We start from the raw sequence: 25,470 nt of genomic DNA, 5'->3' as shown, positions 1-25,470 counted from the left end.
ACCCGGAAGTAGGTCTCCACCAATCAAAGAGCTGTTTATGTTATATATTTATTTATTTATGCACGACAAACAAACAGACAGTCAGACAAACAGACAGACAATAAATCCCTGGTGGGCAGTGTGGAACATTGTTCCTACCTGTATAATGTGGTGTATATATGTTACCATGTGTGGTTGTTATGATTTTGTATGTGTATATATATACTGTATATAGCATTTCGATTGTAACGATTCATAAGCTCATTATATATAATGGGTTTGTGCGTGTATTTATATATAATATGCCGTCTTTTGCTATTCGATGACATTGAGATGAGACCTTCATCTTGCAGTGTAATACGACCGTGTTGTAATTTTTATCATTTTTATCCGATCCTTGCACGGAGACTATATATACATATGAGCAGAGTGTGATTCTAATACGACCACACTGTGATTCTAATGCTTCTAATGAGATTATAAACCTTACCTCCGTTTATATAGTTCTAAATTTAAACACTAGTTCATAGTCTTCTTGGTTCTTTCCGTAAAGTCACGTAGAAGAGACGTAATAAAATAAGTCTCATTAGAAGTATTAAAATCGCACTCTATAGATATGTATGTAAATTATCTGTTCAATCGATCCGGGGGTCGGATATGTGAACTGTGGGGGTACAGGACATGAATCGCATTCAAATTTTAGAATAACAATATGGTCCTATTAGCATTTTACTGTGCTTGAATGTATGTTATGTGCAAATGCAAATCGTTAGTCGTAAATGCGAGGGAGGGGTTAAGAGGTGCACGTTAAATCCAGTGTTAACATTTATTTTAGCATCATATTTAAGGACAATATTGTTGATAAGAATTCGTCTGGACATGGCACGTGCCTTGTTCTACTCGATCAACCAAAATTAGTACAATGTCGGTCATACAGGAGTGTGATTTCATTTATGAGTAGTATTCACAGAGCCCCGATGACACTAACCTACCTAAAGTTATGGTTAAACAAAGTAATCTTGAGTGGCTTAATTATCAGCTCAGACATGATCATCGCAATCATTTCCAAAGACGTGTGGGGTCCTGCGAGAGCAAGTCCCGACTACAAACAGCTGGGCAGCAGAATCTGAAGTAGGTGCGTCGCCCTCGAAATGTGATGTTGCTGCTGCTGGGTCGCTACTGTTGTTGCTGCTGTAGTTGCTTCTGTTGCTGTGATATACGCAGGGAGGTGGTGTTCCGTGATGGGATGACGCCTTTGATTAAAGCCTCTGATCAAACTCACCCGATTGACGCCCTTGACCGTCGCATTTGATCAACTCTGATATTGTATACTCTCACATGTTAAGCTCTATCATAGTGAAACATGATATTTTAACCTATGAACTACAACCTATCCATTGTAACGCTGTAAAAGAATATTACCCATTGGGTTTCACTCCCTCGTCGAGAAGGCCGCTCTCTTCCTTTTCTAAAGTTACATGCTAATTTCTCTGCATTCACTTTAAATCGAGGACAAAGTTTTTCCATTTATTCAAAATAAGCGCACAATTACACACTGAGATGCACTTACATATTCATGCATGAAGCACAATGGGCACATTACCCTTCGGTATGTTAATAGACATGCGGACTGTGCCTTCCAAAATTAACAATCGAATGCAAATATTCTGAAAGACAAAGGATTGGATCCTAGGGGGGGAGTTATAAGGCGGCTCAGAAGCAGAGCTCAATGCCATTTCGAGAGGGAATTTGATGAGGTTGGACGCTCGACTCGTCGCTCTGCTGATCGCCCTTCAACCGCGAGACAACGCAGCCTGGCGAGCACAATTGCTGTGTCGACAGTTAGGCGACTTTGCGTCGGGAAAGTTCGTGGCGACATCTTCAGACGGGTTCCAGACATCGATATACCGTGAATCTCCAAGTAAGTGTCTATTTTCGCGGAACGTGTTCTTCGTCAAATTAGCGGGATTTTTTTGCATCTCGGTAAGACGCGAGTGTCGTTCTTGTTTTAGCAGTTAACAAAATCTAAAACTCAACGCTAAACATCCTTGCGGCTGATAGCGTACTTTTGACTCGATAACAGCGCTGCTGTTACTACGCTCACATGGAGCAGAGACGCTCTCCACAGCCCCACGCACACGGAGGCAAGAAGCCATTGAATTGCTCTGTGTGTGGGAAGTCCTTTTCATGGCCATCAGATCTTAAGAGACACCAGAGAACGCACACGGGTGAGAAGCCATTCCTGTGCTCTGTGTGTGGGGAGGCATTTGCACGGGCATCAACTCTTTAAACTCATCAGAGAACACACACGGGTGAGAAGCCATTCCTGTGCCCTGTGTGTGGGAAGGCATTTGCACACTCGTCAACTCTTCAAGACCATCAGAGAACACACACGGGCGAGAAGCCATTCCTGTGCCCTGTGTGTGGGAAGACATTTGCAAAGTCATCACATCTTCAGAGTCACCAAAAAACACAAACGGGCGAGAAGCCATTCCTGTGCCCTGTGTGTGGGAAGACATTTTCATGGTCATCACATCTTCAGCGTCACCAGAGAACACACACGGGCGAGAACCCATTCCTGTGCTCTGTGTGTGGGAAGACATTTGCACAGTCATCACATCTTCAGAGTCACCAGAAAACACACACGGGCGATAAGCCATTCCTGTGCTCTTGGTGTGGGAAGGCATTTTCACAGTCGTCAAATCTTAACACGCATCAGAAGGTCCACAATGATAGGAAACTGAAATCAAAAGCGAAATTCAGGGTGCTGCAATGATTCCTGAAGATAATTCCACCTTCGATCCCATGCAGTTGGATCCCGAGAGATGGCTGGATGTAATGGAGTGGCTCGAGGATCAACCCGAGAGCTACGCGGTGACTGAACTATAATGTTGCATGCGGTTTTACCTATAAGCTGTCTTGAGTACTTTTGTGTATCATTCTGACCCTTTAGTTTTACAGTTCGTTTGAGAGTTTCTTGACGTGCAGGTGGTGATTTTTTTATGTTGTCGGATTACTTTGTGAAGTGGTGTGATGAGCAGTGGTTGTGAGATGGTTCAATTCCGGACAATATTGTAGTGTTTAAGTCTTCCTGTTGAGCTAAAGTTGGAATGCATCTGGAGTCAGATCTTTACTCAACATTTTAAACGTTTTTTTCAAATATAAAGCTTTTATTGGTTGGTAATAATCGACTTTAGGATGTACATTGATGACGCGTTCGTTGGATATATGGCATTGACTTCAACATAGACGCACAGTGAACAAATGTGGTGAACTAATAAGGAACTTTAACGCTTTGGTATTCCTGGAACGGATATGGTTTGCATTGTGCTGTAACTGTTTTGAACATAGGAACATAATACATATTCGGTTGGAGTTTAAAACGTAAAAATGATTGCAGATTAATAAAAACGTATTTTAACAAATGTTTGTCCGTTTATTTATTTACAATGTTCATAGCAAAACGTGTTTAAGCGAGTTTCAGGTGGAGGATCTTCGTCACACAATCTGCCCTTAACCGGCAGCATCTTGGCTGTCTCTCCATTAACATGTGTCCCCTGGAGGGGAAAGGTCCCCATTATAAATCTATTCGCAACGTTACTGTCCCTAATCATCAAGTATGACATTTGAACTGTAACACTATCAACGATAACACGGATCGTCGACGGGGACCAAGCAGCGAATGTTTAACTCCAATCCCAAACTACATCTCCCCACCAAGGCAGCCTTCCCTCTGCTGTGTATTTTAGCCGTATATATTGAGGAAACCAATTCGTCAAGAAAAGGCATGATTACAATGTCTTTCATAAAGGAGTATGAGTTCATTTATGAGTAGTATTCGCTAAGCCCAGATGGCACTAGCCTGCAACTCAGTTATGTTGAAACAAGTAAACATTAGTCCGCTCAAATCTCAGCTCATTCATGGTCATTGCAATTATTTCCAAATCCGTGTGGGGTCCCACGAGGACAGGGCACGGCCAAAAACTCTCACGTTATAAACTCACACTGTAAGCTCTAACATTATAAACTCTAACAATATAACTGTTATAGCTGTACATTGTAACGCTATAACAATAACACCGCAAACTACTTTTATAGTAAAATCTAATGTTGTAAACTCTACAATAAAACCTATGAGCTCTGCATAACGTAAAAATTAACATTATAAGCTAGTGTTTAGATTGGAGACACCATACAATGAAGTGTGATATTGGAATCGCATTCGAATTATTAGAATTACTCCGTGGTCCTCTTAAATCAAATTATGCTCGTTAGTACGTTACATGTCTATATGTAACATGTCTGTATGTATATGTATGTCTGTTTGTAATATGGACGTGCGAACCAAGGTTGGACCTGCGAAAACGGAAGGTGCAGGATCAGGATGTGATAAAATTTTAACACGTAGGCTTTCGCGGACCATGTTATTCATAATCAACGTTTTTGGGTTTAGATCGCGTTTATTTTATAAATGTGTCGTAACCCTCAACCCCCCGACAACGGCCAATCAGTAAAAATGTGTCACGTTGACAAAGACAAATAGTTCACTGCTTTAGCCCACCGGTGTGTTGAAGCCACAACATTTACAATTGTAAAGGGAAGGGTTACGACACATTTATAAAGTAAACGCGATCTAAACCCAAAAACGTTGATTATGGATGAAATTTTTGTCGTACCAGACTTACACTGTGCTCAAATCTAACGTTATATGTAATACGCATCAGAAGACCAAAATGTGGCCTGCGAGGTGCCAGGTTTAGAATCGCAGAAAATTATTAGAATCACACCATCATCGTATTAGAATCAAGTTGCCCACTGATTGATGAATGGTTCCATCTCAATGGCATCGGAATAGCAATACACAAGTATGGAAATATATAAATAATTGAACAAACCCACTTTGAGCTCGTGAGATTAGGAATCGTTACAATTGTAATGACTCCAGACTCAGACTGTAGAGGGTTATTTTGTTTAGCCTTTACCACTGCTTAGGACGCCGGAATTACGATACAGCAACGACAACGACGATCCACCAAAACAGCCCCGAACCTCGTAATAGGTTTTTACCCTTTTAAACTGGTACAAAAGTTTAAAAGGGGTAAAAACCTACTATATTTTGCCACTGGTAAAAGAGATCTCATAGTGAGAGCCCCGAACCTCGTCCTCCCACCCTCTTATTCTCGGTGTGAATTCCCCCTCACCCTTTGTCCCACCTTCCTTCTTGACCTCTATCTTATTGCCACCGCTTGTCCCTTAGTAGATGCACTGTCTTTACATCAACAATATGTTTTAGAAGCCACGTGCGTCAGGGCAGCAGATGTAGCAAAATTTCCCAAACCTAACACTCAACTGTACGGGGTAAGCGGTGTGACCACACTCACCCGTCAACAACAAGAAACAACACAATAACCACAACAACAATCCTAACACGCTTCCACGTTGTTCAACTGGACCCTTCAATTGTCCGTGTGTTGGGCTTGGATCCTACGAGCGCAACCTTGCGCATTTTGACCTGGTTCTCGACGCCGGTCCTTCGCCTATGGTAGAATCTTGTGCCTTTCGGGGCGTCAAGTGTTCGCACCATAGGCTTGAAGGGTTAGGCAGGTCCCTGGCTTCTTTTGAGAAACATGACTGGGCTCCAGGCACCGATTTCTCGCACGTGGCGGATCCTTGAAGCACCTCGGCCTCAGGGGCTAGGAAACTGTGAGCGGCACAACACATTTCATTTGGAGTACGGTTTCCGTTGCCGAGCGCCCCACCACGTTGGACACACCAGACTTGGGCTGTACAGGACATGGGGATGAGCTGTCTGGGTGGGGACGGACATAGGTCTTGAGGCGCAATGGGTGGACGATCCAACGGCGACGCCCTATCTGTATTCGTTACACACTTAGGCCGTTTCACCTCTATGACTTGAGCTGTATCATTATAAACAATATCACTCAACATTAAATGGCTATAAACTGGTTTTCTAATTCATTACACCATAAACGGAGGTACAGTATTCAAATCTAATTAGAAGTATTATAACCACACTGCTCATCTATATATATAAAATCGTTCATGTCTGTCTGTCTGTCTGTGTGTGTGTGTGTGGACTTTGGCCCATACGCACTTTCATTGGACGGCGGTTGCCCCTGGCAACGGCTAGCCACGCCTTCGCCGCTTTCATTGGACCTGGCAACGGCTAGCCACGCCTTCGCCAAGGGCTGCAGTTTCATTGTACGGCGGTTGCCCCTGCCAACGGCTAGCCACGCCTTCGCCACTTTCATAAGCTCCGTATTTAATTAAATAATAGCCATTACACAGTATTGTTGGAGCGCTAGGGGGGGGGGGGAAGGAACGCCACCCGTACCCTGCCTCTTCCAAGCCGACAATTTTAGGCGAGGCCGCAGGCTTTGCACACTACTAGGCCTCGACACCCACCACGCCACTCTGAGGTAAATTCATCAAAGTTTTTCCTACTCTTCACTACACCCCCACCACAATGTGTGCTATTAATATTACTTTTAAACCCAACGCGCCAACAATCGATTACTTTAATGTTCACTGTACAAATACTCATTAAGCTGGGTGAGCGTACTGCCAGTCTATCATGTACACTGTAGCCTGCTTATTAAGCTCGGTGAGCGTACTGCCACTCTATCATGTACACTCTAGCCTGCTTATGAAGCTGAGTGCGTGTACTGGCAGTCTATAATGTGGACTCTTGCCTGGTTATTATAATCGATTCTTTATATGTTCTTGTACAAACAGTCATTAAGCTGCTTGAGCGACCCCAGTTCGATTCCAACTCACGCCCACCACCGCTGACGATTATTTGAAACGGACCTGGCCCTCCCCTAGGTCCACTCAGCCTCAAAAGCGTAACTGCTGTCGTGTGTGAACATCGTCACTGGGGAGGACAAAGGCGGCGGGGCATCGTGGATCCAAGTCCCGGGCGAAGCCGGGTCATGTGTATGTGTGTTTGTGTTTATGTGTATGTCTGTGTGTCTCTATGTATGTGTGTATGTATGTGTATGTATGTGTTTGTGTGTATGTGTGTGTGTATGTATGTGGGTTTTTTTTATGTCTTTATGTGTATGTCTGCGTGTCTCTATGTATGTGTGTATGTACGTGTGTGCATGTGTTTGTGTGTATGTATGTGTGTGTCTATGTATGTGTGTGTCTATGTATGTGTGTGTATGTGTGTGTATGTATGTGTGTTATGTGTCTGTCTGTGTCTGCATGTAGTGTGTGTGTATTGTGTATGTGTTTGTGTGCATGTATGTGTGTGTTTGTGTGTATGTGTATGTCTGTGTGTATGTGTTTGTGTGTATGTGTGTGTATGTATGTGTGTGTATGTGTTTGTATGTGTTTGTGTGTTTACGCTCGCATTACACAAATGTGTTGCTGGTCTAAGGCGTTCCTCGCACAGCATTGCCGCTTTATTATTCAGTCGTTTACTGCCTTACGCACCCTGAAAGTCGTGTGTGTCTGCAGCAAGCGCGTGTATGTGTACCTATGGACGCGCGCGCGTGTGTTGTGTAGGGGGAACGGTAGTGTAGTGCTTAGCGTGCTGTCTGTGTGTCTGTGTGTGTGTGTCTCTGTCTGTGTCTGTCTGTGTGTGTCTGCGTGTGTCTGTGTGTGTGTCTGTGCGTGTGTGGTGTGTGAGGAGGCGGTGGGTGTAGTGCTTAACGCTACGCTGCGCTACCAACCCGGCGAACCCAGTTCCATTCCCGCTCACGGCCACCACCGGTGACGATTATTTGAACCTCCCCTAGGTCCACTCAGCCTCAAACGAGTAACTGGTGTGGCGTATTAACATCGGCACTTGGGAGACAAAGGCGGCTGGGCGTGGTAGATCCAAGTCCCGGGCGAAGCCGGGTCATGTGTATGTGTTTATGTGTATGTCTGTGTGTCTGTATGCATGTGTGTATGTATGTGTGTGTATGTGTTTGTGTGTATGTCTGTGTGTGTATGTATGTCGGTTTTGCCGCCGTGGTGGATACAAGTCCCGGGCGAAGCCGGGTCATGTGTATGTGTTTATGTGTATGTCTGTGTGTCTGTATGCATGTGTGTATGTATGTGTGTGTATGTGTTTGTGTGTATGTCTGTGTGTGTATGTATGTCGGTTTTGCCGCCGTGGTGGATCCAAGTCCCGGGCGAAGCCGGGTCATGTGTATGTGTGTATGTGTTTATGTGTATGTCTGTGTGTCTGTATGCATGTGTGTATGTATGTGTGTGCATGTGTTTGTGTGTATGTATGTGTGTGTGTATGTATGTGGGTTTTTTTGTATGTGTTTATGTGTATGTCTGCGTGCCTGTATGTATGTGTGTATGTACGTCTGTGGATGTGTGTGTGTGTCTATGTATGTGTGTGTATGTGTTTCTGTGTTTGTATGTGTGTGTATGTATGTGTGTTATGTGTCTGTCTGTGTGTCTGCATGTATGTGTGTGTGTATTGTGTATGTGTTTGTGTGTGTTTGTGTGTTTACGCTCGCATTACACAAATGTATAATGCGGGTCTAAGGCGTTCCTTACACAGCATTGCCGCTTTATTATTTCAGTCGTTTACTGCCGTATGCACCCTGAAAGTCGTGTGTGTCTGCAGCAAGCGCGTGTATGTGTACCTATGGACGCGCGCGCGTGTGTTGTGTAGGGGGAACGGTAGTGTAGTGCTTAGCGTGCTGCCTGTGTCTGTGTGTGTGTGTCTGTGTGTGTGTGTCTGTGTGTGTGTCTGTGTGTGTGTCTGTGTGTGTGCGTGTGTGGTGTGTGGGGAGCGGTAGTGTAGTGGTTAGCGTGCTGTCTGTGTGTGTGTTTCTGTCTGTGTGTGTCTGCGTGTGTCTGTGTGTGTGTCTGTGTGTGTGTCTGTGCGTGTGTGGTGTGTGAGGAGCGGTGGGTGTAGTGCTTAACGCTACGCTGCGCTACCAACCCGGCAAACCCAGTTCGATTCCCGCTCACGGCCACCACCGGTGACGATTATTTGAACCTCCCCTAGGTCGACTCTGCCTCAAACGAGTAACTTAACTACTGTAGCGTATTAACATCGCCACTGGGGAGACAAAGGCGGCCGGCCGTGGTAGATACAAGTCCCGGGCGAAGCCGGGTAGTACAGCTAGTATGTATGTAAAGCGAACGTTCCATCGAACCTGGGGTTGGATATGCGAACTGTGGGGGGTGCAGGGTTAGAATCGAATTCAAATTCCTAGAATAACAATATTGTCGTATTAGCATTTTACTGTGCTTGACTGCATGTTACGTGTAAAATGCAAATTGTTAGTCGTAATGCGAGGCAGGGGTTAAGAGGTGCATGTTAATCCAGTGTTAACGTTTATTTTAGCATCATATTTAAAGACAATATTGGTAATAAAAATAATCTGGACATGGCACGTGCCTTGTTCGTCTCGATCAACCAAAATGAGTAGAATGTCGGTCAATAAGGAGTACGAGTTATTTCATGAATAGTATTCGCTGAGCCCCCAGATACTAACCTACACACAGTTATTGTTAAACAAAGTAACTTTTAGTCACTTGATTCTCAGCTCAGACATGATCATCGCATTCATTTCCAAAGACGTGTGGGGTCCCGCGAGAGCAGGTCCTGTCTACAAATAGTCGAGCAGCAGAAACAGCAGAATCAGAAGTAGTTGCGTCGCCCTCAAAACGTGTTGCTGCTGCTGTTGTTGCTGCTGTTATTGGTGCTGCTTTAGTTACTTCTGTTACTGTTATGTATTGGGTGGTGGCTCATTTACTCATCACCACCCATAATCATCAACACAAATCATCAGCATCAACACCCATTATCATCTCCAATCATCATTATCACTATCAACCATCGCCACCACCACCACCCAACCATCACAATCCAACAGTTATCATAACCACCACCAATCATCCATCATCATCACCACCCATAATCACAACAACCCATCATCATCACCACCCATAACCATCACCACCCATCATCATAACCTCACCAATCATTACCACCACCCATGATCATTACTACCACCCATCATAATCACTACACATTATCATCACCAACCATCATCATTACCAACCTTCATAATCACCACCCATCATCATCACCACCATCCATTATCAAGAAACATCATCATGACCACCCATCATAAATTAACAAACACACACAGCTACAAACATAGATATGTAACCTAACACAGACATCGATAACAGACACACACAAATAAACAATCTCGTTAACAACTTAATTATAAAAAGCCCATATTACCACTGCCAGGATAGGTGCACACAGACAAATCCTTTACACAATTATAATTTACATGGAACTCAAATTCACACTTAGTACAACCACCTCACTCATTTAAATATAACTACAGATCAAAAACTCTAGTAAAAACCTGAATTTAAAAGTAAATAAACCAATGGGATAATGTTTATACGCTTGAAATGTAATTAATGAAATGCAAGTTAATAATTCCAATTAAACAAAAATAACTACGAACAAATATGAAGCCTGAGGCCTAGGTATATGCCAGGCCTAATGGCCAGGCATCGCTTCAGTCCTCGCCGCAGTAACGGCGACATCAAAGACAGCACAAAGCGAGGGGGCAAATGTTTAATGTCGAACAGAGGGCTCTGCTGTTTCCGGTGACGCAACCACCCGCACTGCACCACGTGGTGCGCCCGCCAAGCGCGTGGGGGCGGAGCCTCGCCGTAGTGACGTCAATTCTGTTACGTCATAGCCACGCCTCCACCCGCAGTCGAGAGGAATGCGCACGAGTGAGCAGCAGCAGAAGAAGCCTTTGCAGAGCGAATCGTCAACGAGGGGTGAGCGTCCCTATGGGAACCTCATTTGCCAGTAAAAATATGATCATTGTTTTTTTTACCCTTCTATCTGGCAACAAAACTGACACCTTTTTACAGTGCGCCTTTTGGCGTCATCAGGTCCAACCCATGTGAGACTAGGCTCTAAGGAAAGCTGTCTCGGGTGTGGACCAATCAACTTCAAGGACAGTGCACATTATCAGAGTTATGTTCTTTTGTTTGTATTATGGCTGCAGGTATTGCGGTCTATGCAAACATGACTCCTTGTAAAAAGGTGTCAGTTTTGTTGCCAGATAGAAGGGTAAAAAAACAATTATCGTGAGCGTCCCTGTTGACGATGTGTGTTGTTTATTTTTATTGCACGTTTTGACTACAAACTAAAGCTTCATTATATTTGAATATGTTGATATTTAGATTTTCTGCAACCAAATTAGGACTATTAGTTTACTTGGCATGCTCTGATATATTGCTGTTACTGTCATTGTTTAGACCCAAAGCAAGTTAACATTTAAAACGTTCATAACTAACCTGTTTAAATCTCATATAATATGATTAACATATCTATAATTATTGTGTTCTGATTGCCTGCATAATTGTGCCCTGCATTACATGTATTGAATGTTATCCAACACGGGGGAGGAGTCTACCTTTTAGTTCAGACCCGAGCTGCTGCCATAGATGTCTCCTATCTGTGATGTCACAGCCACATGGGCGGTACCTCTGACATCACGTGACCTAAGACGTCATTCTCGGGTCATAACAAATGATTTAAGTATGGTCATTTGACCCCAATGACCTACAAGACATAGGGGGGCCTTTATCAAGCAGTCGATTTATACAAATGGGCTGTGCATCAACATGCTTGTCTGGATTAGAGGTTAAACATCACGGTTATGTCTTGCGATTATGTTTAATGCAATAGGCAGTTGGAATAAATATGTTCGCGTGGGTGGATGAGTGAGTGATCTGACGCACGCGTGAGTGGGCAAACAAGCGAGTGAGTGGACTTGTAAAACAAACTGCACGAAAGTGATTAGATTGGTACAGCGAGTGGTCAATTTGTAATAATTGAGAGGATGAGTGATTCAAACGGTTGCTAAATCTGAGCGTTTTTACAACCTCCCCAGGCCCTCCAACATCAAACAGAAACGATTCCTTCCCAACAACATGGACAGACAACGCAAGTGGGCTGAGATCTTGGAGGACTATGATGGTAAGTCCCAGTTACCTGTAGCACGTGGTTTTTATGCAGAGGAGGCAGCTCCCTGATTAATTTATTTTAGTAGACGTGGCGGTGATGGGAAGATGAAAAGGTCAAGTGTGCAGACAGCATGGATTTAGAACCGAGTTTCAGCCATATTGGTTTAAATGGGGGTCTCAACTTTATGAAATTGATTATCTCAACATGCTTACAAAAATATGACTTGTAAAGTTTTACTGCCATGTGATTAATATTTCTCAACAGCAGGTCATGTTTTGTGTTAAGAGGTAATTACAAGAATCTCAGAATTAGTTGTGTGAATATCCACGTGCTTCGTTCTCTAATACATTACTCGTCCTTTGAATTAATTTTGTTTTCCGTAGCCCGGGAGTCATGGCGCCAGTCGACCACGTGGGGGGACATTATGGATGAAGTGGACCCTTTCCCAGGCCAAAGCTATGAAAATCGTTCCCCAAAGGTGTGTATGGGGTCTAAGGGAGTCAAACACCACATTCTCTCCACACTCCCACACCATTGCACCAAAACATCACTACACCTCACATCACCACACAATCTCTTTACATCACCACCAACTCGATACAATATACTCTCAGGTTTTTTCGGTAAAGTCACGTATGTGACTCTTCTTAGGTTTTTTTTCGGTAAAGTGACATACGTGAGTATGAATCATTGCAGTCACGAAAGCTTCAAATCGAGAATCAATACAATATCATAGAGCCTCATAAAGCGTCAATACCATCACAAGGCACCGTCTCTCCAGAACATTCCACAATTTCACCTCTCCGTATCACAACACCATGTCCCAACACCATCACTCCATCTCTCCACCATCACGTCATGCCATATCCCACTCGTGAAGGCAAATGAAGTCGCCATTCATTACCAATGAAGACAGAATGATATCAGGCAATCTCATGAATTATGTCTGTGAGCTGATTGGAAGTTGCCATTCCAGTTACCCATTATGGGTGCTGCAATAAAATGTGTCCAGATTATGGGCATCCAGATCTTTACAATAAACATTCTGTGGAAACTATTGCCCGTGATGATTGTTGCCAACAATCTCCATGAAATCGTTGTAAACTATCACTGCATTAAGTGCGTGTATTGAATTTGTGAGAATATGAGGATGTAACATGTATTTTCATAACATTAGGTAATGATGTATATTCGTACGTGTGCTAGCATGTTTGCATGAGTTAATGTGCATGTTTTCATGCGTACATAGATGTGCCAGTATGCATTTTTGTTTCTCTATGTGCCCGTCCATGTTTGTGTGCCTGCGAGAATAGATTTAGTCCTCAGTGTGCATGTCTGAATGGTCATGTGCTTATCTTCGCGTGAACAGAGGAGCATTCGGGAGGTGAAGAACTTCAGCGGAGTGAAGCATCTCCAGGAGGACAAGCGCCTTACGAAGGAGAAATGCAGAATGGAAGAGAAGCGCACCAACGAGATGAAGCGCCTCGCCAAGGTGAAGCACCAAACGGAGCAGAAGTGCCTTCGAAACAAAATCCTCAACGACGTAAACGCGTCATGGAAAAGCGCCTCCTTGAAGAAACGCGCTTCATGGAGGAGAAGCGCCTTCGCGAGGTGAAGCGTCTCAAGGAGAAGCATCTGGAGGAAGAGAAGCGCCTCATAGATGTGAAGCGGGTCAAGGAAGAGAAGCGCCTCATGGAGGAGAAGCGGGTGGAAGAAGAGAAGCGCCTTGTCGAGGACCAGCGCCTCATTGAGGTGCAGCGGGTCGAGGAAGAGAAGCACCTCATGGAGGAGAATCGCCTCTTTGAGGTGAAGCGTCTCATAGAGCTGAAGCGTCTTGAGAAAAAAAAATAAGCGACTTGAGGAGAGGCGCTTTCGCAAGGTGAAGCTCCTCGAGGAGAAACGTCTCATTCAGGAGAAGCGCCTCGTTGAGGTGAAGCGTCAAGAGGAGGAGGAGCACTTGATGGAGGAGAAGCGTCTTGTGGAGCAAAAGCGCCTCGAGGAAGAGCAGCGCCTCGCCAAGATCGAGCGACAATGGCTCCAGACCGCTACCACCAGCAGCAGCACCACTACCACTGACACCACCTCCACCACCGCCGCCATCGCCGCCGCCACGTCCTCCAATCCTGTGTGGGGCCCAATAGCTCCGAGCTTTGAAGAAGAGGGCTTCCAAGAAGATAAAGCAAACTCCGGAGTCGCTGAGCCACGGTAAACCACTCTGCGTGTGCGCCCTGTGTGTTTATTTTTGTTATTTATTGCCATGCTTCTCACGCAGCATCAGCCTTACTCGGTCTCAAGACTTTTTCAGGAGGATCCTGCCAAGTTTGCTCGCATTTTGCAAGAAAGTCGCTACTGTTTGCGATCCAAATTTAACGATTTGCATTGCTTGTGTGGGTTCAGTAACAGGGAGAAAGCTGCAGAACCTTCCCAGAACATGGGGCTGCATAATCCACACGGAGAATGTGGCCAAACGTGAAAATCAAACCCAGGTCAATGTTGCTGTGATGCACAGGTGCTCAAGCCCTGTCGCGCTCTCAAAATTCACAGACACTGCAAACCCCACGTGTACATTCCGCTATACTGAGGACAGATTTATTTTTCGTAACTGGTTTCTGAGTTAGACCACATAACGAAGTGGGCATATCTTCACCATGTAACCCTCCATCCACCGTGAGATTTTCGCTGTCTATCGCCGGTTTCCAGGCCAGCTGCCAAGTCGCCTTGTAATGCACAGCGACAGCTACCACTGAGAGGGGTGTCCAATTTAAAACGCGATGAGATGAGAGATGCGAGAGGCTAATCGCATGCAATGCACTTTGAGATGCCTTCGACGTCAAGGGAGGTGGCTCTCTCGACCACAAATCACTGACGGACACTTTTTTTAAATCGTGGATGTGTTGAAGCGACCAAATTTTCGTGCACTCATTCTTCACCATTACAGTTCAGATCTTGCTTCCCGCCTTGGCTATTATTGCTGCTGCATTGACCACACAGATCCACACCCATTCCATCACAGTGGACGTTCAGGATCTCTATCGATGCCATTTGAAATGCGTAGGACATTATGTGCAAGGGGTCATTAGAATATACATATAGAATATGTTCAATCTAGATTTGAAGTTTTAGTGACTACAGGGATCCATATTCTTTGGTTATATCGGTAAATTCACGTAGGTATGAAATAAAATAAATTAAATTAAATCACGACGTTTCGATGGCCATGTCGTTATTGCAAGAACGTTTCTTGCTGTGGTTTTCCCACCTGATGATGATTGCTTGTGTTACAATCGAAACGTTGTGATTTAATTTATTTTATTTTATACCTACATGACTTTACCGAAAGAACCAAAAAAATGTCACTTCAAATTATTCAGCTAAATTTGCACAGCAACGCCACCCACTACTGTGATACTACAGCAGTCTGTGTGAGACACAGCTGCACCTATCTCAAGGATAGCCTGGCGCCATGAGAATGACAGCACCAATACTAAGCACACTCACTGGCCATGTCGTTATTGCTGTTTCTATTCAGCTCGAATTAATCCGCCACACATTCCACCCACGGACGATGGGGAGATGGCGATGTCTGCCGTAGCAGCAAGGTGGAACGGTGTCGTGTTTGACAGACAACCATCAGTTTTACCATGTCTAGTGGTGGTCTCCCTGTTACAGGTTGAGTCACAAACCGCACCTCTCCATAACAAAGGCTCAGCCTTTGATATGCAGTCTATTCTTGGTCTTAAGCCTCACCTTACCATATTAATAAAAGTATGCGGCCCTTGCCCCACCACCTTCTCCAACCATTATATAAACGAAGTGGCAGCTTCTGCAATCTCTCATTTACCTGATACAGCTGTCGTGGCTGTGACGGTTCCACCTGAAGACGGAAGCTTGTGTTGCCTCCGAAACGTCGTGATTTTTATTTTTTATGTTATTTTATTTTACTTTTTAATGTTTTTTTACCTACGTGACTTTACCGAAAAAACCTAAGAATATGAATCATTGCAGTCACGAAAGCTTCAAATCTAGAACGGTGTCGTGTTGTCTCTTCACAGATCTGAGCCAGCTCAGCCCTCCTCCTCACTCGTCCAGGCCTTTGAAGTGAAGACAAAGGTTGTGGAGAAGGAGACGAAGCAAGAGGTGAAGGAGGAGATGATGGAGGATGAGGTAGAGACAGAGGAGGAGAAATCGGAGGAAGAGAAGGCAAAGGAGGACGAGATTGTGATGGTGACAATGGAGGAGAACACGGAGGGAGAGGAGAAAGACAATACGGAGATGGAGGACAAGGACACAACAAAGGATGAACAGATGGTCGTGGTGGAGGACATGGAGACGACGGACAAAGGGGAAACAATGGTGGTGGAGGAGGAAGAGAAGACGGTGGTGGAGATGGTGGTGCCGGAAGGTGAGGAGGAGATGAAGGAGGAAGAGATGGTGCTAGCGGAGGAGAAGAAGATGGAGAAGATGGAGGTGGCGCAGGAAGAGGAGGAGGAGGTGGAGGAGAAGATGGTGGTGGGGGATGAAGAAGAGGGGATGGAGGAGGATGAGACGGAGGAGAAAACGGAAGAGGTGCAGGTGGAGATGCACGAAAAGAAGAGGAAGCGAGGGGGCCTCGCTCGCGTGGCGAGAGCGATCGCCTCACTCCTCCGCCGCGTGCTGCTTTGTGGTGGCAGGTCCACCGCCCAGTAGGGGTGGTGGCGGTGGTCGTGCATCGGTGCCGACCGTGACCACTATCACCACACTACCCGCCCACCCCGTGATACTCGCTACACACACCACACGGTTCCCCAGAGAGACGGTGCAACGTTCAGGTCCAGAATACCGAAGTATACCGGGAATCACCTGTACTTATAAACACGTAAATTGATAACACTATAAACAATAACACTAAACATTAAACGACAAAAAAGCTCCCAAATGGTTTTATAATTTATACCACCATAAACGGAGGTACGGTATTTTAATTTCATTAGAAGTATTATAATGGAACTCTACACATGTTTGTTAATTGTCCGTTCAATCGAACCGACGGTCGGATATGTGAACTGTGGGGGTCGAGGGTAAGAATGGCATTCAAATTTTAGAATGACAATTTGGTCGTTTTAGCAAATTACTGTACTTGAATGTATGTTATGTGCAAATGCAAATTGTTAGTCGTAAATGCGAGGGAGGGGTTAAGAGGTGCACGTTTAATCCAGTGTTAACATTTATTTTAGCATCATATTTAAGGACACTGTTGTTGATAAGAATTCGTCTGGACATGTTATGTGCCTTGTTCTACTCGATCAACCAAAATTAGTACAATGTCGGTCATACAGGAGTGTGATTTCATTCATGAGTAGTATTCACAGAGCCCCGATGACACTAACCTACCTAAAGTTATGGTTAAAAAAGTAATCTTGAGTGACTTAATTCTCAGCTCAGACATGATCATCGCTATCATTTCCAAAGACGTGTGGGGTCCTGCGAGAGCAGGTCCCGACAACAAACAGCTGGGCAGCAGAATCGGAAGTAGCTGCGTTGCCCTCGAAATGTGATGTTGCTGCTGTTGTTGCTGCTGTAGTTGCTTCTGTTGCTGTAATAAACGCAGGGAGGTGGTGTTCCGTGATGGGATGACGCCTTTGATTAAAGCCTCTGTTCAAACTCACCCGATTGACGCCCTTGATCGTCGCATTTGATCAACTCTGAAATTGTAGACTCTCACATGTTAAGCTCTATCATAGTGAAACATAATATTATAACCTATGAACTACAACCTATCCATTGTAACGCTGTAAAATAATATTACCTATTGGGTTTCACTCCCTCGTCGAGAAGGCCGCTCTCTTCCTTTTCTAAAGTTACATGCTAATTTCTCTGCATTCACTTTAAATCGAGGACAAAGTTTTTCAATTTATTCAAAATAAGCGCATAATTACACACTGAGATGCACTTACATATTCATGCATGAAGTACAATGGACACATTACTCTTCGGTATGTTAATAGACATGCGGATTGTACCTTCCAAAATTAACAATCGAATGCAAATATCCTGAAAGACAAAGGATTGGATCCTAGGGGGGGAGTTATAAGGCGGCTCAGAAGCAGAGCTCTATGCCATTTCGAGAGGGAACTTGATGAGGTTGGACGCTCGACTCGTCGCTCTGCTGATCGTCCTTCAACCATGAGACAACGCAGCCTGGCGAGCACAATTGCTGTGTTGACAGTTAGGCGACTTTGCGTCGGCAGAGTTTGTGGCGACATCTTCAGACGGGTTCCAGACATCGATATACCGTGAATCTCCAAGTAAGTGTCTATTTTCGCGGATAAACTCGTTCTTGTTTTAGCAGTTAACAAAATCCAAAACTCAACGCTAAACATCCTTGCCGATAGCGTACTTTTGACTCGATAACACCGCTACTGTTACTACGCTCACATGGAGCAGAGACGCTCTCCACAGCCCCACGCACACGGGGGCAAGAAGCCATTCAATTGCTCTGTGTGTAGAAAGACATTTGCACATTCATCACATCTTCAGAGTCACCAGAGAACACACACTGGCGAGAAGCAATTCCCGTGCTCTGTGTGTGGGAAGGCATTTGCACGGTCATCAACTCTTCAGAGTCACCAGAAAACACACACGGGCGAGAAGCCATTCCTGTGCCCTGTATGTGGGAAGATATTTGCACAGGCATCAACTCTTCAAACTCATCAGAGAACACACACGGGCGAGAAGCCATTCCTTTGCTCTGTGTGTGGGCAGACATTTGCACGGTCATCAACTCTTAAAGATCATAAGAAAACACACTTGGGCGAGAGGCCATTCCTGTGCCCTGTATGTGGGAAGACATTTGCGCAGGCATCAACTCTTCAAACTCATCAGAGAACACACACGGGCGAGAAGCCATTCCTTTGCTCTGTGTGTGGGAAGACATTTGCACAGTCGTCAACTCTTCAAACTCATCAGAGAACACACACGGGCGAGAAGCCATTCCTTTGCCCTGTGTGTGGAAAGACATTTACAAACTCATCACATCTTCAGAGTCACCAGAGAACACACACGGGCAAGAAGCCATTCCTTTGCTCTGTGTGTGGGAAGACATTTGCACAGTCATCAACCATGAACAGGCATCAGAAGGTCCACAATGATAGGAAACTGAAATCAAAAGCTGAAATTCAAGGTGCTGCAATGAGTCCTGAAGAAGTTTCCACCTTCGATCCCATGCAGTTGGATCCCGAGAGATGGCTGGATGTAATGGAGTGGCTCGAGGATCACACCGAGAGCTCGGGGTGACTGAAATATAATGTTGCATGCGGTTATACCTATTAAGCTGTCTTGAGTACTTGTGTGTTTAACTCTGACCCTTTAGTTTTACAGTTCGTTTGAGAGTTTCTTGACGCGCAGGTGGTGAGTTTTGATGTTGGCGGATTACTTGGTGAAGTGGTGTGATGAGCAGTGGTTGTGAGATGGTTAAATTCCAGACAATATTGTAGTGTTTAAGTCTTCCTGTTGAGCTAAAGTTGGAATGCATATGTAGTTAGATCTTTACTCAACATTTTAAACGGTTTTTTTTCAAGTATAAAGCTTTTTTTGGATGGTAATAATCTACTTTAGGATGTACATTGATGACGCGTTCGTTGGATATATGGCCTTGACTTCAACATAGACGAGCAGTGAACAAACGTGGTGAACTAATAAGGGCATCATGGGTAATGATACTTTAACGCTTTGGTATTCCTGGAACGGATATGGTTTGCATTGTACTGTAACTGTTTGAACATAGAACATAATACATATTCGGTTGGAGTTTTAACGTAAAAAATATTGCAGATTAATAAAAACGTATTTTAACAAATGTTTGTCCGTTTATTTCTTTTACAATGTTCATAGCAAAAACGTGTTTTAAGCGAGTTTCAGGTGGAGGATCTTCGTCACACAAATCTGCCCTTAACCGGCAGCATCTTGGCTGTCTCTCCATTAACATGTGTCCCTGGAGGGGAAAGTTCCCCATTATAAATGTATTCCCAATGTTACGGTCCCTAATCATCAAGTATGACATTTGAACTGTAACACTATCAACGATAACACAAATAATTAAAATACAATAATCTATTAACTAGTTTCATTATTTATAACACCAAAAACCGAGGTACGGTATTATTAGTTTTGAACAACATAAATGGAGGTTCGTGATTATAATCGCATAATAATAATTATAATTGCACTGTCATAATGTTAGAATCACACTGTGGCCATATGCATGTTAAGTGAATGCGAACCGGGGGTAGGATATTTAAGATTTGTATCTCATTACAATTATTAAAATCCCACTGTAGTCGTATTAGAATCAAACTGTCCACTGTTTGATGAATGTCATGTTAATTGAATCGAATAGCTATATATGGTGTGTATAACAATCACATATTATAACATAATTACATTTCATATGATTTGAAAAACATACTTTCATTTAAAAAAAACTGAGAATTTCGTGGACCTTGTGTGGAGATGGAGCACAGTGGATCGGATCGTCTCCGCTGCTGTTGACGGGGCCAATCAGCGAATGTTTAACTACAGTCACAGCGCCTTACCCAAACTACATCTTCCCAACAAGGCAGCTTTCCCTCTGCTGTGTATTTTAGCCGTATATTTGAGGACGCTATTGAAGATAACAATTCGTCAAGAAAAGGCAAGATTACAATGTCTTTCATAAAGGAGTATGAGTTCATTTATGAGTAGTATTCGCTAAGCCCAGATGGCACTAACCTGCACTCAGTTATGTTGAAACAAAGTAAACATTAGTCGCTCAAATCTCAGCCCAATCATGGTCATTGCAATTATTTACAAATCCGTGTGGGGTCCCACGAGGACAGGGCACGGCCAAAAACTATCACATTATAAACTCACACTGTAAGCTCTAACATTATAAACTCTAACAATATAACTGTTATAGCTATACATTGTAACGCTATAACAATACCACTGTAAACTACATTTATAGTACAATCTAATGTTGTGAACTCGAACATTAAAACCTATGAGCTCGACATTATAACGCAAAAAAATAACATTATAAACTAGTGTTATAGATTAGAACACCATACATTGAAGTGAGAGAAATCGCATTCGAATTATTAGAATCACTCCGTAGTCCTCTTATAATCATACTTTGCTCGTAAGTACGTTACATGTCTGTATGTAATATGTATGTATGTAACATGTCTGTATGTAACATGTCTGTATGTAATATGTATGTATGTATGTATTATGTCTGTATGTAATATGTATGTATGTAATATGGACGTGCGAACCAAGGGTGGGATCTGTGAAACGGAAGGTGCAGGATCAGGATCTGATTACGTTTTTTGTCGCACCAGAATTACACTGTGCTCAAATCTACGTTATATGAAAATACGCATCAGAAGACCAAAATGTGGCCTGCGAGGTGCCAGGTTTAGAATCGCATAAAATTATTAGAATCACACCATCATCGTATTAGAATCAAGTTGCCCACTGATTCATGAATGTTCTATCTCAATGGCATCGAATAGCAATACACAAGTATGGAAATGTATAAATAATTGAACAAACCTACTGAGCTCGTGCGATTATGAATCGTTACAATTGTAATGACTTCAGACTCTGTAGACTGGTAGAGGGTTATATTATTTAGCCTGTAACACTGCTTACCACACCGGAATCACGATATAGCAACGACAACGACGAGACAGCAACAAGCCACGACCCGATATTCCACCAAAACAGCCCCGGACCTCGTTCCTCCCCCTCTCTTATTCTCGGTGTGAATTTACCACCACCCTTTGTCCCACCTTCTCTTCTTTCACTCTTTATAGCCTATTGTCACCGCTTGTCCCTTAGTAGATGCACTGTCTTCACATCAGCAATATGTTTTAGAAGCCAAGTGCATCAGGGCAGCAGCTGTAGCAAAATTCCCCGACGCCCAACAATCACAATCTTAACGGGCAACTGCAAGGGGTAAGCGGTGTGACCACCCTCACTCGACAACATCAACAAACCAACACAATAACCACAACAATAAATATCAAACGCTTCCACATTGTGAAAGGGAACCCTTCCCATCGTTCATGGGTTGGGCGAGGAGCCTACTAACACAACCTTGAGCATTTTGACCGGGTTCTCGACGCCAGTCCCTCGCCCATCATGGAATCTTGTGCCTTTCCGGGCGTCAACGGTTCGCACCACAGCGTTGAAGGGTTATGCGGGTCCCTGGCTTCTTTTGATGAATATGACCAGGCTCCTGGCACCGATCCCTCACACGTGGCAGATCCCTGAGGCACCCCGGGCCTCAGGGGCTCGGAAACTGTGGGGAGCACAACACATTTCATTTGGAGTACGGTTTCCGTTTCCGAGCGCCCCACCACATTGGACACACCAGACTTGGGCTGTACAGGACATGGGGATGAGCTGTCTGGGTGGGGACGGACATAAGTCTTGAGGCGCGATGGGTGGACGAACCAACGGCGACGCCCTATCTACATTCGTTACACACTGCAGCCATTTCACCTCTATGACTTCTACTGGACCCCGCCATGGGCGGAGCAACTTGGGGGACGTACCCGGTGGCACCTGTAGGCAATACACCATGCCCTGTCCCCGACCGCCCATGGAAGCCCGTGTTCCCGCCGCCCCGTGTTCTTTTCATTAGCCACTTGTGCTCTGGCGGGGAAAGATCCTCGTTATAAATCGTTTCGCAACGTTCCGGTCCCGAAACCCGAAGTATACCGGGGATAACCTGTACTCTATAACATGTAAACTGATAACACTATGAAAAATAACACTAAACATTAAACGACTTTAATTTTTTTAAATAATAGATTCCACCATAAACGGAGTTACGGTATGAGAATGTCATTAGAAGCATTCTAATCGCTCATATGTTTGTAAAGTGTAGTTTCAATCGAATCGGGGGACGGATATGCGAACTGTGGGGGTTTGCAGGGTTAGAATCGAATTAAAATTATTCTAGTAACAATATGTACATCCTAAAGTCGACTATTATCAACCAAAAAAAGCTTAATACTTGAAAAAAACGTTTAAAATGTTGAGTAAAGATCTAACTACAGATGCATTCCAACTTTAGCTCAACAGGAAGACTTAAACACTACAATATTGTCCGGAATTGAACCATCTCATAACCACTGCTCATCACACCACTTCACCAAGTAATCCGACAACATCAAAAATCACCACCTGCACGTCAAGAAACTCTCAAACGCAGTGGCGGCTCCTGCAAAATCTCTCAGGGGGGGGGGGCAAATGTCTGGATGATTGATAAGGATAAGGTCAACCCATGCAATGAATAAATTAACAGCTTAAGCATGTAAAGGCAACTTCACTTCTTTAATATTAATGAAAAATAAAGTGACTCTTCAAATACATCTTGTTTGTTTATATACTCACTATTAAAACAAACCACTCAAGTTTATTTTATTAAAGATTCCACTAGGTAGCGATCACCAAGGTCGACTGCCATGCTGTTAGACTCAATGGCTGCGTGGGGGCAGTCGCGCAATGCCAAGAGCATCGCGGCCTTCGCCAGCACGGTGGTGGCCCGGGTCGTGCGCGCCGAATCGGTGAGCACGCCGGTGGCGATCACCACCGTGGCAATCACCACGGTGCTTGTGCCGCAGCAACCGAACGGCTACGACTGCGGCGTCTAGGCCCTGCTCAACACCATGCACCTGGTGCGCCATTACGACAACATCGTGGCCGTTCAAGGACCAGGTCAGGTGGATTGGCGCGCGTGGTACACGCAGGAGGCGGCGTCACAGCACAGGCGCGACCTGCTGCAGCAGCGGCATGAACTTAAAGAACTACAGCAATAAATCAAGAATCATCATCAGATGCAATAGTAACAGCTACAACCTCCAACACGACTATGGTATCCAACACGGATCGCACTAATGCGCTGTCCAACAAGTTCCTACCTGCCCACTCCGAAGGAACGTGTTTTGAGAGTTTGTGGACGTGCCCTGTTCTCGTGGGACCCGACACGGATTTGGAAATAATTGCTACGATCATGTCTGAGCTGGGATGAGCGACTAATGTTTACTTTGTTTAATCATAACTGTGTGTCGGTTAGTGCCATCGGGGCTTAGTGAATACTACTACTTTTTTCGGATAGAAATTTGAAACCGTGTTGGTAGAACAAGTCGCCTGCCTTTTCTAGACGAATTGTTATCTTCAAGTGCGTCCGTAAATATACTGCTAAAATACACAGCATAGTGAAGGCTGCCTTGTTGGGGAGATGTAGTTTGGCTAAGGCGTTTAATGTTTAGTGTTATCGGGATTAGGGACTGATCCGTTGATGAATGATTAACTACGGGGACCTTTCCTCTTAAGGAACACCTGTAAATCGGGTAGACAGCCAAGATGATGCCGGTTAAGGGCACACTTGTGTGACGGAGATCCACCACCTGAAATTCTCTTAACATGTTTTTGCTAGGAACATTGTAAAATAAATAAACGGACAAACATTTATTAAAATACGTTTTTATTAATCTGCAATAATGTTTACGTTTAAACTCCAACCGAATATGTATTATGTCCTATGTTCAAACAGTTACAATACAATGTAAACCATTTCCGTTCCAGGAATACCAACGCGTTAAAGTATCATTCTCCATTATTTCCTTATTAGTTCACCACGTTTGTTCACTGTGCGTCTATGTTGAAGTCAAGGCCATATATCCAACGAACGCGTCATCAATGTACATCCTTAAATCGGTTATCTAAAGTCGATTAATACCAACCAAAAAAAGCTATATGCTTGAAAAAACCCGTTTAAAATGTTGAGAAAAGATCTAACTAAAGATGCATTCCAACTTTAGCTCAACAGGAAGACTTAAACACTACAATATTGTCCGGAATTGAATCATATCACAACCACTGCTCATCACGCCACTTCGGCAAGTAATCCGATAACATTACAAACCACCATTGTGCACGTCATTACCGCCGCACACACAGCTGGGATACCGCACACACGAGCCAAGACACATTTAACCAACACAGGCTGCACTCGCAAGCAATGCAACGTTACGTTGTGTCCTCATGGGTTGATTTCACGAAGTTTATAGTAACAACAACAACAATTATATTGATTATTATTTTTAACAGAGCATCCTTGAGACTTGGCACGTGCAGGTTTTGTTAATTGTCTGCACCAGACCCCTCCAGCTCTCTCACCCTGGGTCAGCTGCCCCTTCCATGTCCTGGGAACCACGGCAAGGTCATCCCATGAGGACCGCCTGGATGAAAACCAGCATGGAAGGGGCCCAGTGTGGGGCCGGCTATGCTAAAGGCATAGTCCCGTGTGTGTGTGTGATGTGAGGTCTCCTGGCAGCAGTCATTCTCCGCTGTAGTCCTGGCATCTGCTGCTCAGCTTCATTCCCCAGCTGTGGTCCCAGTGGCACCGTCTCTCTGGGGAACCGTGTGGTGTGTGTAGCGAGTATCACGGGGTGGGCGGGTAGTGTGGTGAT

At 44.3% G+C, this 25,470-nt stretch overlaps 1 pseudogene; it reads left to right on the top strand.

Moving 5' to 3' along the window:
- Window positions 1–25,470, top strand: part of LOC133361324 (zinc finger protein 208-like) — a 90,889-nt pseudogene that overhangs the window by 7,714 nt on the left and 57,705 nt on the right.

Source organism: Lethenteron reissneri, chromosome 72 (genome assembly GCF_015708825.2).
Source record: "Lethenteron reissneri isolate LAM-NWPU_2019-01 chromosome 72, ASM1570882v1, whole genome shotgun sequence".
NCBI lineage: Eukaryota > Metazoa > Chordata > Hyperoartia > Petromyzontiformes > Petromyzontidae > Lethenteron > Lethenteron reissneri.
This window is presented reverse-complemented; position numbering and strand designations above follow the sequence as displayed.